This window comes from Corythoichthys intestinalis, chromosome 5, assembly GCF_030265065.1.
Source record: "Corythoichthys intestinalis isolate RoL2023-P3 chromosome 5, ASM3026506v1, whole genome shotgun sequence".
Lineage (NCBI taxonomy): Eukaryota > Metazoa > Chordata > Actinopteri > Syngnathiformes > Syngnathidae > Corythoichthys > Corythoichthys intestinalis.
Window position 1 is genome coordinate 43298742 of NC_080399.1, and position 10830 is coordinate 43309571.

Sequence of the window (10830 nt, forward strand, 5' to 3'; positions counted from 1 at the left end):
TGTTCAATGCCAGATCTTGTATGTACAAAGAAACGTGCATTTGCATTGTGCCTCACTGCACTAGTCTTGTAAATGTAAACAGTTCTAAGCTGTACTATTATTATGCATGAACATTTATTATTATATTTTAAGCAAACCAGGACAGTGCACTGCTTTCTGGTACTGAAAAGTCAGAATCAATTTAATTTTGCATTGTACCTCAGTGCCTCCAAATTTTGTGAAAGTAATCACTGTTCAGCTGTACAGCAAGTTAAAGCGCATGAACATTAATAACATGACCTTGTACAGCTAAACACAATCAAGTGCACAAACATTCATAACATGTTTTATGTAAACCAGGACAGTGTACTGATTTCTGAAACTGAAACGTCAATAGCACGTTACTTTTCCGCCATTTTTGCATCTGTTCTTCTTCTATTGTTCATTGTCATCTTCTATTTGCAATTCCTCACCGGCTACACATTTTAAACCAGTTTACAGAATTAGCGCCCCCACAAACAGGACGGGAGAGAGTAGGTACTGATGGTGAATTTGGGGTAAATCCATTATATGTGTTGTGTGGAAATATCAATACTTGCCGTCAGTCTACCGATTATTTAGTGCAGGGGTGCCCAATCCCGGTCCTCGAGAACTGCTATCCAGCTTGTTTTCCATGTCTCCCTCCTCTAACACACCTGAATCAACTAATCAGGATTGTTATCAGGCTGCTGCAGAGCTTGCTGATGAGCTGATCATTTGATTCAGGTGTGTTAAAGGAGGAAGACACGGAAAACAAGCTGGATAGGGGCTCTCGAGGACTTCGATTGGGCGTCCCTGATTTAGTGTGACAGAGTGTTACGGCTCACTCACCCTCACATTCACAACCGCCTCACTGATGCTGCTCTGCACACCTGTCACCAATCACCACACCTGCCTCCACTTCACAATCAACAGCCTGCCACTACAACAGACCAGTCTGCATGTCATTCAACGCCAGAGCTCTACCTAACCTCACATGGTAAAGTACAGGCCACTCAATCGACCAAACTTTGACTCATTCATATCCGTTTTCCTCACAGCAACTCCAAGCCATCTCAGCCTTTCCAGCACTGCCAGAAAATCTACAGAGCCACAACCTCTCACCGTTTTTCCTCTTTTTGTGTTCAATAAACACGCCCTCAGGATGCTTCTGTTAACTGACTTCTCACTGCTGAGCTTTTGGGTCACATCCTCCAGCCAAAATAACACAGAGTGCAACAATTAATATCAAAATTGCCCCTCCCCCCGACCACCACTAGTAAAAAGTATTAAATTCATGTTATCAATGTTAAACGATTGATGTATACGTAGAATTGATTGTTATTTGAATGTGTGACATCGCAAAATGTCCCTCTTGTCGTCTAGCCCAGCCACCTGCTCCATTTATAAGGTCTGTCATTGTGCTGGTGTAGATTTCACTTGATGATCGCTTTATTTTTAGTTATACTTAATGCTACTGTATTTACCAGGCTATTTAGTTTATTTATTTATATATTTTTGTTACAATGATAGGCTATTAAGGCTTCATTCAGAAACATTTGAACATTGTTGGAGTTGAAATCTCCAGCCGGAAATGTAGATGGCGAGCAACCCACAGACCTAGTGAACTATGCTTCTCGCAGGGTAGAGAAACACGTGCCACTTGTGCTGCCAATCCTTGAACCTAGTATGATCTCCCATATTATGCTGTTACCCAACAGAGAATTGTTTCACTCCGGACCACCAGAAAAACCAAACAAAGCGGACATAGACATTGATACAGCAATCGGATATACTCCTATTATTTGGAGCCGTTCAGTCTTTTGCTGAATTTTTTTTTAGTTTAATATTTTTGTCACAGTATATATATATTTTTTAGGAAATGTTCAACTTAAAATACTTATTTCGAGCAAAATGCAGTTAAATACAACAATAACAAAAAGACTAATACTATATTCTTTTTATCTTACATACTTAAAAACAAACATTGATGTGAGTGACTTTTTGGAGCAAGCATACATTTTTTTTTTGCAACCAGCAGTGTTGTTAATTTTACTTTAAAAAAGTAAATAATTACAGTTACAAATTACTTTTCCCAAAAAGTAATTGCGTTAGTTCCTCAGTTACCTGATTGTACGAGCAATTAGTTACTTGGCAAAGTAACTGGTGTTACTTTTCATGTTTTTTTTCCCTTTTCATTGTAAAAAACAAAAAACAGGTCACACTATGTGAAGTTGAAAGGGTTTTTGGGACAATTGGCCCTAACCCAATTCTTTACCCTAAACTTAACTTGAAACAGGGGTATTGTGGATATTGCGATAACTACCTGTAGATAGTAACCTTTGCTACGTTTTGAAGTCATTTAAGGTTGTGAATCAACCGTTAAAGTTTTTAAAATTGCTCCCGTTATTGATCAGTTCCCTTCTGTCTACTTTCGACATATAAAAGTTTTAAAACGGTTTCATCATTTGAAAATAGATTCAAGTCAAGATTTTGCTGATTCAGGAGTATTTTAGATTAAATTTACTTAGGTTCGCTAGGAAGGCTATCTACAACAGAGCATTCCTGAGAAGTGTACTGCTTTAAGATGGCGGCTGTTTGCAAACGCCAGCGAGTCCATCCTTTCGCATCTAGTTCTCTATACATGCGCTAACGCTGCTGTGTCTCTCAATTTGCATCTAGCTCTATATATATATGATATCTACCGTAGCATCAGGGTGGTGAAGTTTGTAGGCAATCGGCTACACTCAGGTATTATTGGAGCCATCTAGCATCGCGTTTGCAACGGCACCACAACTCCCTTGCCTCCTCCCCACTCCCACTCTGCTCTAGCGTCTCCGTGAGTTCGTATTCTCAGACTTTTCTCGCGTCATTCAACCAACGTAGTAACGCCAAGTAACGCGTGCCTTTATATCCTCAGTAATAGTAACGGGGTTGCGAAGATGAGAAAATTAATTAGATTACTCATTACTGAAAATAAAACGCTGTTAGTAACGTCGTTGTACTCAAACGCCGTTATTAACAACACTGGCAACCAGTTAGTTCTATTTAAAGGCATTGACTCAATCAAATGTAATCAAATGTATTTATATTGCATTTTATTAAAACCCGAGGTCTTCGAAGTGCTTTACAACAAAGCAAAACATAGCGCATGTTAAATAAAAGGCAGGAAAGTACTGTACAATAAATTTCAGAAAAAAACAAAAAAACAAAAAACGTGCTAAAAGTCACATATTGTATAAATTGTCTTGAGCGGGGTGCAGTATGGCATGGTCTGAGGTGGTAGAGGGGTTAACCCGGGTAACAGCAAGATTGACCTGCTTAGGCAGTAGCCTCGGGTCAATTAGAATGGAAATTATGGTGCTCAGGAGACAGAGTGAACTCAGGACCATGGGTCTTAGAGAAGGCAGTGAGCAGTGTCCAACCAGGGTAAAGTGGATTGGCATAGCTGTTCCACACTTGCAGTAGACACCATTCCATTATCGAGCTCAAATAGTTGCTTGATGAGGAGGATGAAAATCCCAAACTCCCAGAGTCTGCGCCTGGACATACGGAACTTTTGCCTTATCTGGTCAAATCAATGACGTGTGATGGGCGCGCCTGTTTCGGTTAGCTGTTGTTGGCATCTATTGATGGCATTGTTCAATGGCTGAATCTCATGTTGGAGTCTTTGGGCCTCCCCATGCTGCAGAGCCCTCTCCTGTTGTATTTTACTCTGCGGCCTTCTGCAGTGGGGTCGCGTTGCCGATCTTGATGCTTGGTTGATAGCTGAGTGTTGCCACGAGGTCATGTAAAGTGTTAAATCCTAGTTTGATGTTGAAACGCCTCTTCTGTTCAGCTGGGACGTGGGTTATCCTTCTGGTCTCTGTTTGTTTGCTTGATTCTATCATTCCACACTTCAAAAGAGTCTGAATATGGTAAATCTGGATTAGAGGATTTTTTTTCTGTTAAAATGCTTCTGTCTGTGCCATAAAAATGGACAGGGGACAGTTTTTCAGTTTTGAGGGTGAGAAGTGCTGTGCTCGTGTATGTCGTGTCATCAACGGTGAGCTTTTTGAGGTTCGACTGCGTTTCTGGGCCGAAATCTGGTTGTGCAATACTAGTAGTGCTCCATGGCAGCTGTTTCCTTGCTGTACTTGCAATGAAACCTGCTGTAGTACCGAAGGCGTGCTCGCTGTCGCGCTGGGAGATGTTGACTTCTGACCTTGGACAGTCACACGAGTGCTTTCAAAGCCCACCAATGTATTCTGCTCAGGGGCACCGACCTGTGGAGAGCAGCTTAGCCAGGCAGCTGGAATGGGCAGTGGGCATAGCTTAAGATGGATTTGCAGGTGGACCAAACGTTCTCACTCCGCCTCTCTTTTGTTTGTTTCCCTCTCACTTGTGCAGTGGACACTTCGGGAATCGCAAAGCAGCGCGATGCGTAAGAAGTACACATAAACGGGGCAAAGGGGTAAGTGTAATGTGTGACGAGCACAAAAGTCCAATAACAGAACACGAGATTCTGGTCAGGGGGGTGCTTCTCCTGATCAAGCTCCTCCAGGTCTCATTGTTGTTTTCCAAATAGCAATAAAGTTCTCTGGCCCAACCCAGATTTTGAAGTTAACAAAATTGGGTGGTCTCCTCAGTCTTCAGGCCCCCCCACATGGTGTCAACCGGAAATAGTAGCTAACGATAGCACTAGTATCTAAAACTTAAGGCTGGCAGCTCCAGCCTCTAGCGTACTCTGTTGAAGGCATCGGGAGGGAGATTTCCAAGGCATGCAATGCAACCTGTTACATAATCATAGCAATTGCTTTAATTTCTACCTTTGGTTTGTTTGTCTAACATTTTATTATTTCCATATCTGTCTTGATATTTTCTACATGTGTTCTTTACTATTTAGTACATTATTTGATAAAGTTTTGGGTGTGTTTAGAGCATTTTTTTTCTCATAACAATTTCTGATTTTGCATGTACCTGTTTTTGATGGTTTTGCAACACCTTCAAGTCCTTGCACATCTTCTTGTTTGGTTTTTGTAGTACTACCACGCCATCTGTAATGTACAGAAGTGCTGCTAGCAGGCATCCACATGGTGGTGCTCTCCCAACACAATTTATGCTGCACAAAGCTCATGACCATTTGCAAAACAACCTAGTCACGAGCACCATGTGGTGCGCAAACAGGTGCAACTTGTACGCTTTTATCCACAGTCCAACAATCTGGTGTGAAGCGTTTTTTGGAGACCACACGTGGTTCATACAAACTAGCTTCATTTAAAATAAGCTCACAACATTAAAACATACTGTGCTGCTCAAAAGTTTGTGAACCCCCTCAACATTTTGGAATTTTCTATTATATCAACCTGATTTCCTAATCAATCAATTCAGTAGTTTTTTTTTTGTTTTTTTAACAGTTGTGTTGTCGAGACTAAATTAAAAAGAGTTTTCATCAACTGATGTAGGTGCAAAATTGAACTGTTTGGTCACAACCAAAACCGCCATGTCTGGCGAAAAGTCAACACTGCATACCACCAAAAGAACCTTCTCCCAACAGTGAAGCATGGAGGTGGGAATGTCAAGATCTGGGCTTGCTTTTCATCCTCAGGACCTGGACAACTCCACATAGTCCAGGGAATCATGAATTCTGAGGAATATTGTCAAATCCTAGAACATAACCTGACGCCATCTGTTTTGAAGTTAAAGCTTGGCAGAAGGTGGATCATGCAACATGATAATGATCCAAAGCATTCCAGCAATACAACCAAGGAATGGCTGAAAAAGAAGAAGATTCGTGTTCTGGACTGGCCCAGTCAAAGTCCTGACCTAAATCCCATTGAAATGCTGTGGCGGGACCTGAAGCGAGCAGTTCATGCCAGACGCCCATCAAACCTCTCTCAACTGACTGCGTTCTGCAAGGAAGAATGGGCAAAAATCCCCCAAAGTAGATGTGAGAGGCTGATTAGTCACTACAGAAACCGTTTGGTTGAGGTAATCTCTGCAAAAGGAGGCGCAATATCCTATTAACTGAAGGGGTTCACATACTTTTGCACACATGATATCTGAGTTTTTCTTAAATCAACCACTTTTGTTAAATAAAGAATGACAATATAACTATTTCTTTTGTTTCAGTCCATTATTTGGAATGTCAGTATTGTGGATTTGGGTATAACTTAACATTTAATAAGGTTATTTTAGTTTTTTTTACAAAAAATCTGACCATCGCTGTGGGGTTCACAAACTTTCGAGCAGCACTGTAACTGTTGTCTTTTTAATTCTCGTCTATTATAGTTTTTAAAGAGTGTCCAACAATTTAAAACTAAGAACCATTTTCTACATGGTAATGCTCAGTTTTGCTTGCATATCTTATGTACATTTTTTAATGGGGTTGTTGAACTCTCGCGCTAAATGTGTTTTGTATGAATATAAATAAATAAATATATATATATATATGTATATATATATATATATTTTTTTTTTTGCATGCATGTAATACAGAGAAAACAGAACTTGAGTGATGGCTCTTGGATTTGTGGTCCCACTAGATTTTGGTAGTATACAGCAATGTAAATGCTAGCCATTCTTCTGCAACCGCTTATCTGAAGTCGGGTCGCAAGGGCAGCAGTTTCAGCTGGGAGCCCCAAACTTCCCTTTCCCTGGCCACATTAAATAGCTCTGAATGGGGGATCCCGAGGCACTCCCAAGCAAGTGTCTAGATAAAATCCCTCCACCTGGTCCTGGGCCTGCCCTGATGTCTCCTCCCAGATGGAAGTGTCAGGAACACCTACTTAGGGAGGTGCCCTGGTGGCATCTGCACCAGATGCCCGAACCACCTCAACGGACGCTTTTCTTCGTGAAGGAGCAGCAACACGACTCTGAGCCTCTCCCAAATAGCCACGTTTCTCACCCTGTCTCTAATTGAGACGCCAGCTACCACCCTGAGAAAACCCATTTTGGTACCCGCGATCTTGTTCTTTCGGTCATAACGCATCACTCATGACCAAGGGCGTAGGTTCGCATAGGGACGGTATAGGGACAAAACACTACCAACTTTTCAGGATGCTCAAATTGTCCCTACCAACTTTTAAGCAACCTTATTTGCGTAACTAAAATTGCGTTAAATAATGACTTCAGTTATTTCGGTCATTTACACTGTCTTCCTATGTTTTAATTTCTGTAATTGACTCAACTATTATTGAGTGAAGTATTTTCATTATGTTCAGACTTACATGTAGTTCTTTTCATTTGCTGAATGTGCCGGTCCATTTCCCCCCCTCCGAAACGCACATTTGATTGGCTGATGATTTGACGACCCCCCCCTACCCCCCCCCCCCCGCCACACACACACACATCATATATTAGAGATGTTAGGGATATTAAAAGTTTTATTTTCAGCCAGCAGTAGCCACTTTGAGAAATGTAAAAAGATGTCAATGTTGTGGAAGTGGGGAACACACCACAAATTTTGCTACTGAAAGTCCGACCTGCATCAGAGTTAGCATAACATTAAACTGTGTGAACTTGCTAACCTGCGAAACTCGAGTAGAAAGCTGCTTAGAGGCATGTCCACCTGTATATGTTTTCTACTGTTAACGTTAAATTAACTGTTAGAAATGCAGTGAACTGAGGTTTTCCCCATTCTCCCTAATTTGACTTAAAAAAAAAAAAAGATTTATGTGGTCTTAAAGCATCTTACAAGGGAACTTTCATTTTCTTGTTGAGTTTGGGTGTGCTTGTGGACAAAAGCAGTAGTGTTTTGCCTGAAGGACAGCTCCATTTTTATTTATTTTTTGTCATTCCTTAACAAAGAAGTTTTTTCAGTTATATTTAATTTCTTTATTTAGACAATGTTGAATGATTTTAAAACGAATGTTTTTTTTTTTTTTTTTTTAATTCGTGGATAAGAGATTATTAACAAGCTTGTATTCACTGTGTATGTTAGTATAATTTAAATTATGTTCAATAATGCAATTTAAATTTGCTCATAAAATCCAGACATTTTTTCTGGAAGTTTTCAAAATGTTTCTTTAGTAGCTTTTGAAAATAAAGGTTTGAACAGTGAAGGCTGAACCAATACACATAAAAGTTATTAAGTCAATACCGATTTATTTTGCATTGATCATTATGAATGTCCTGTCCCCAGCAAAAAGTGTACATGCAGGTTATGCCATTTCGTCCCTACCAATGTTGAGACCAAACCTATGCCCTTGCTCATGACCATAGGTGAGGGGCAATGTAAATGAATCCTGCAATTATGTATGACAAATGTGTAGTAATTGCACTTCCAATTTTACAAATTAGACAAGAGGTGGGCAATATTAACCTGAATACAGTGAATTTATTCATTGTTTATGGCTGTATTGATGTTTAATCAATACAGGGTGACCCAAAAAAATGTTTACACTGCCATAATACAATTTAAATGCCATGTTTATTCATCTTAGAATTAGAATTTAACCACAAATTATACATTATTGTAAAGAACATGTACAGTACACTCTATTTTTCAATGTGTCCTTCCTTAAGTGTCACAACAGCCACCAGGCGCCTGCGGAACGCTTGACAGGTCTTCTTTATGTAGGATGCTGTCATCTTTTCCCAAGATCTAACAATGGACCTCTCCAAGGCTGCCACAGAAGTTTGTGGCTTCTTACAGGCACTGTCCTCCACAGTTGCCCATATGCTATAATCCAGGGGATTGAGATCTGGACTCTGGGTGGCCACATATCACCTTGTCAATCAACTTTTTGGTCCCCACAGATCGGGCACTTCCAGACCCAGGTTTTTGTGAGGCTGTTCCAGTATCTTTCAGCTTCTTTTTACCTTTGTAGACTGCACATCTGGATATTCTCAGATTTGCTGCAATCTCAGTAGGTGTCAAACCGGCACGCAGCAATTCAGGTACAGCTAAAGTTTTCTTCATTTTCAGCAGAAGCACAGGAATTGTAGAGACGAGAGATTACCAGCTGCATTGAGTGACCTTAATGAATCACTTAAGCATGACAACCTATTTAGATGTTTCAATGGCTTTTAAACAAGCAGTCAACTGAGTGTAAACTTTTTTTGGGGTCACCCTGTACATGGTGGATTAGTTGATTTAAAGTAAATGATTTTTTTTTTTTTTTCTGAAATAAAATAATATGCATTTGACTATTACAGCAACACTGGGTAACTTTTCAACCTTTTTAAAATATTTTCATAACATTTGTGATAATATGTCGACTGACAACTAGTTGAATGACACCTCTTTTAATATATTGAGGGAGTCTGTATCGCTTTCACCGGCACTAATTAACTTTGAGGACGGTAGCAGGAACCCTGCCACACACACAAAAAAAACTACAAGTGTGCTTACTGCTTTACGGCACATGTCACTTCCCCCTTCCCCCATTCATTATAAAGACAGAAGTCGATGCTAACGCTTTCGCGGGAATGCTGCAAAGATGGCAGAGCAACATGAGACAAAAAGTTTTGTCTGAGGAGGGAAAAAAAGAGAGCTTACCAGTATATATAGAATAAACATTGGCCCAACTTTCACTCACTGGCGTGACGTCCCCCCCGGTGAGTTGGAGGTTCAGCCATACTAAGCCACACGGTTGCTAACATATGCTATTGTTTAGTCACAACTGGATTCATTACCATATTACTATTCATCCTTCACACAGCTGTTGGAAACAGATATGTTTTTTAATCCATCTGCAGGCGAACGGAAGATTGATTTTTGATTCATTGATGATTTTACAACACTGTTCAGGTGTACGCTGGTCCTCATGGGAAACGCAGCGCTGGTTCTCATGGGAAATGCAGTCTTCCTTAAGGCAAAACACTACCGCTTTTGTCCACCGGCATCGCTAAAATTAACCAAACTGAAAAGTTGCAAAGTATTGATCTAAATAAACAAACACATTTAAAATGTTTAGTTAAATAATATAAACAATAAAATCAAAACTATTCACAAAAATGGCACAAATGCATTTGATGTATTGTACTAGTAACTTTCTCAGTTATTTCCAATGAAATTGGTCATATTGTACATGCAATTAATTAATTGTCATTATAAAAATGAACCATTTAAAATATTTTACATATCCATTTTATCATAAAAAATGTTATTTTCTTTTTACCGCTGCTATAAAGCAGCATTTAATACATCTATTAATCATCTATTAATTTTCTATTTTCAAGCACTCGTCCTCAATAGGGTCACAAATCAGCTGACTATGCATAACAGGTTGCCAGACAGTTACAGGACTAATAATCAATAATACCACATAGGTCATATTATCTAATGGTAACCGAAAATTGAGAGATTTAATTAAATTGCAAAAAAATAAGCTGAGATATGAATTATTTAATATATTCAAGAATGCAGATCTGTGCCAGCTCTGACCAACCAATTAGTGCAGACATGAACCTGTAAATGCTAAGGTTACCATGGGCCTTCATGATCAAATTGAAATCTGATTATTCCAGCAACAGTCCAATAGCTGATGCGCTTGAATTCAGAATTTGGATTCTGAAAGCCCTGGTATGTTAAGATTGATACGGCAACGCGTACAATCGGAAGCTGAAAACTGATTGGACGAAAAAATAAAATAAAATTGAACATCCACATACTTGTTCTGGAACAGTGCATCCAAGATAAGCACTACCAAGTGAAGAGAATGGAAATTTTAATTTGAAATCCTCCCTGCTGGACATCTACAACCATTCAGGGATCACTTCATTAGAATTGATTAAATTAAGGTAAGTTACATTTAATAGAATTTTGCAAAGGGTGTCTGATAGTGGAAGCAGGCCTACAACCACAAGAAAGGGTTACCTGACTTACCATGAAACTACTTGCATGTCTTC

At 39.6% G+C, this 10830-nt stretch overlaps 1 pseudogene; it reads right to left on the minus strand.

The window, feature by feature from the left end:
• Positions 1-3224: 3224 nt before the first annotated feature.
• LOC130916640 (carbohydrate-responsive element-binding protein-like) lies at positions 3225-4435 on the minus strand (annotated as a pseudogene).
• Between the last annotated feature and the right edge of the window lie 6395 nt (positions 4436-10830).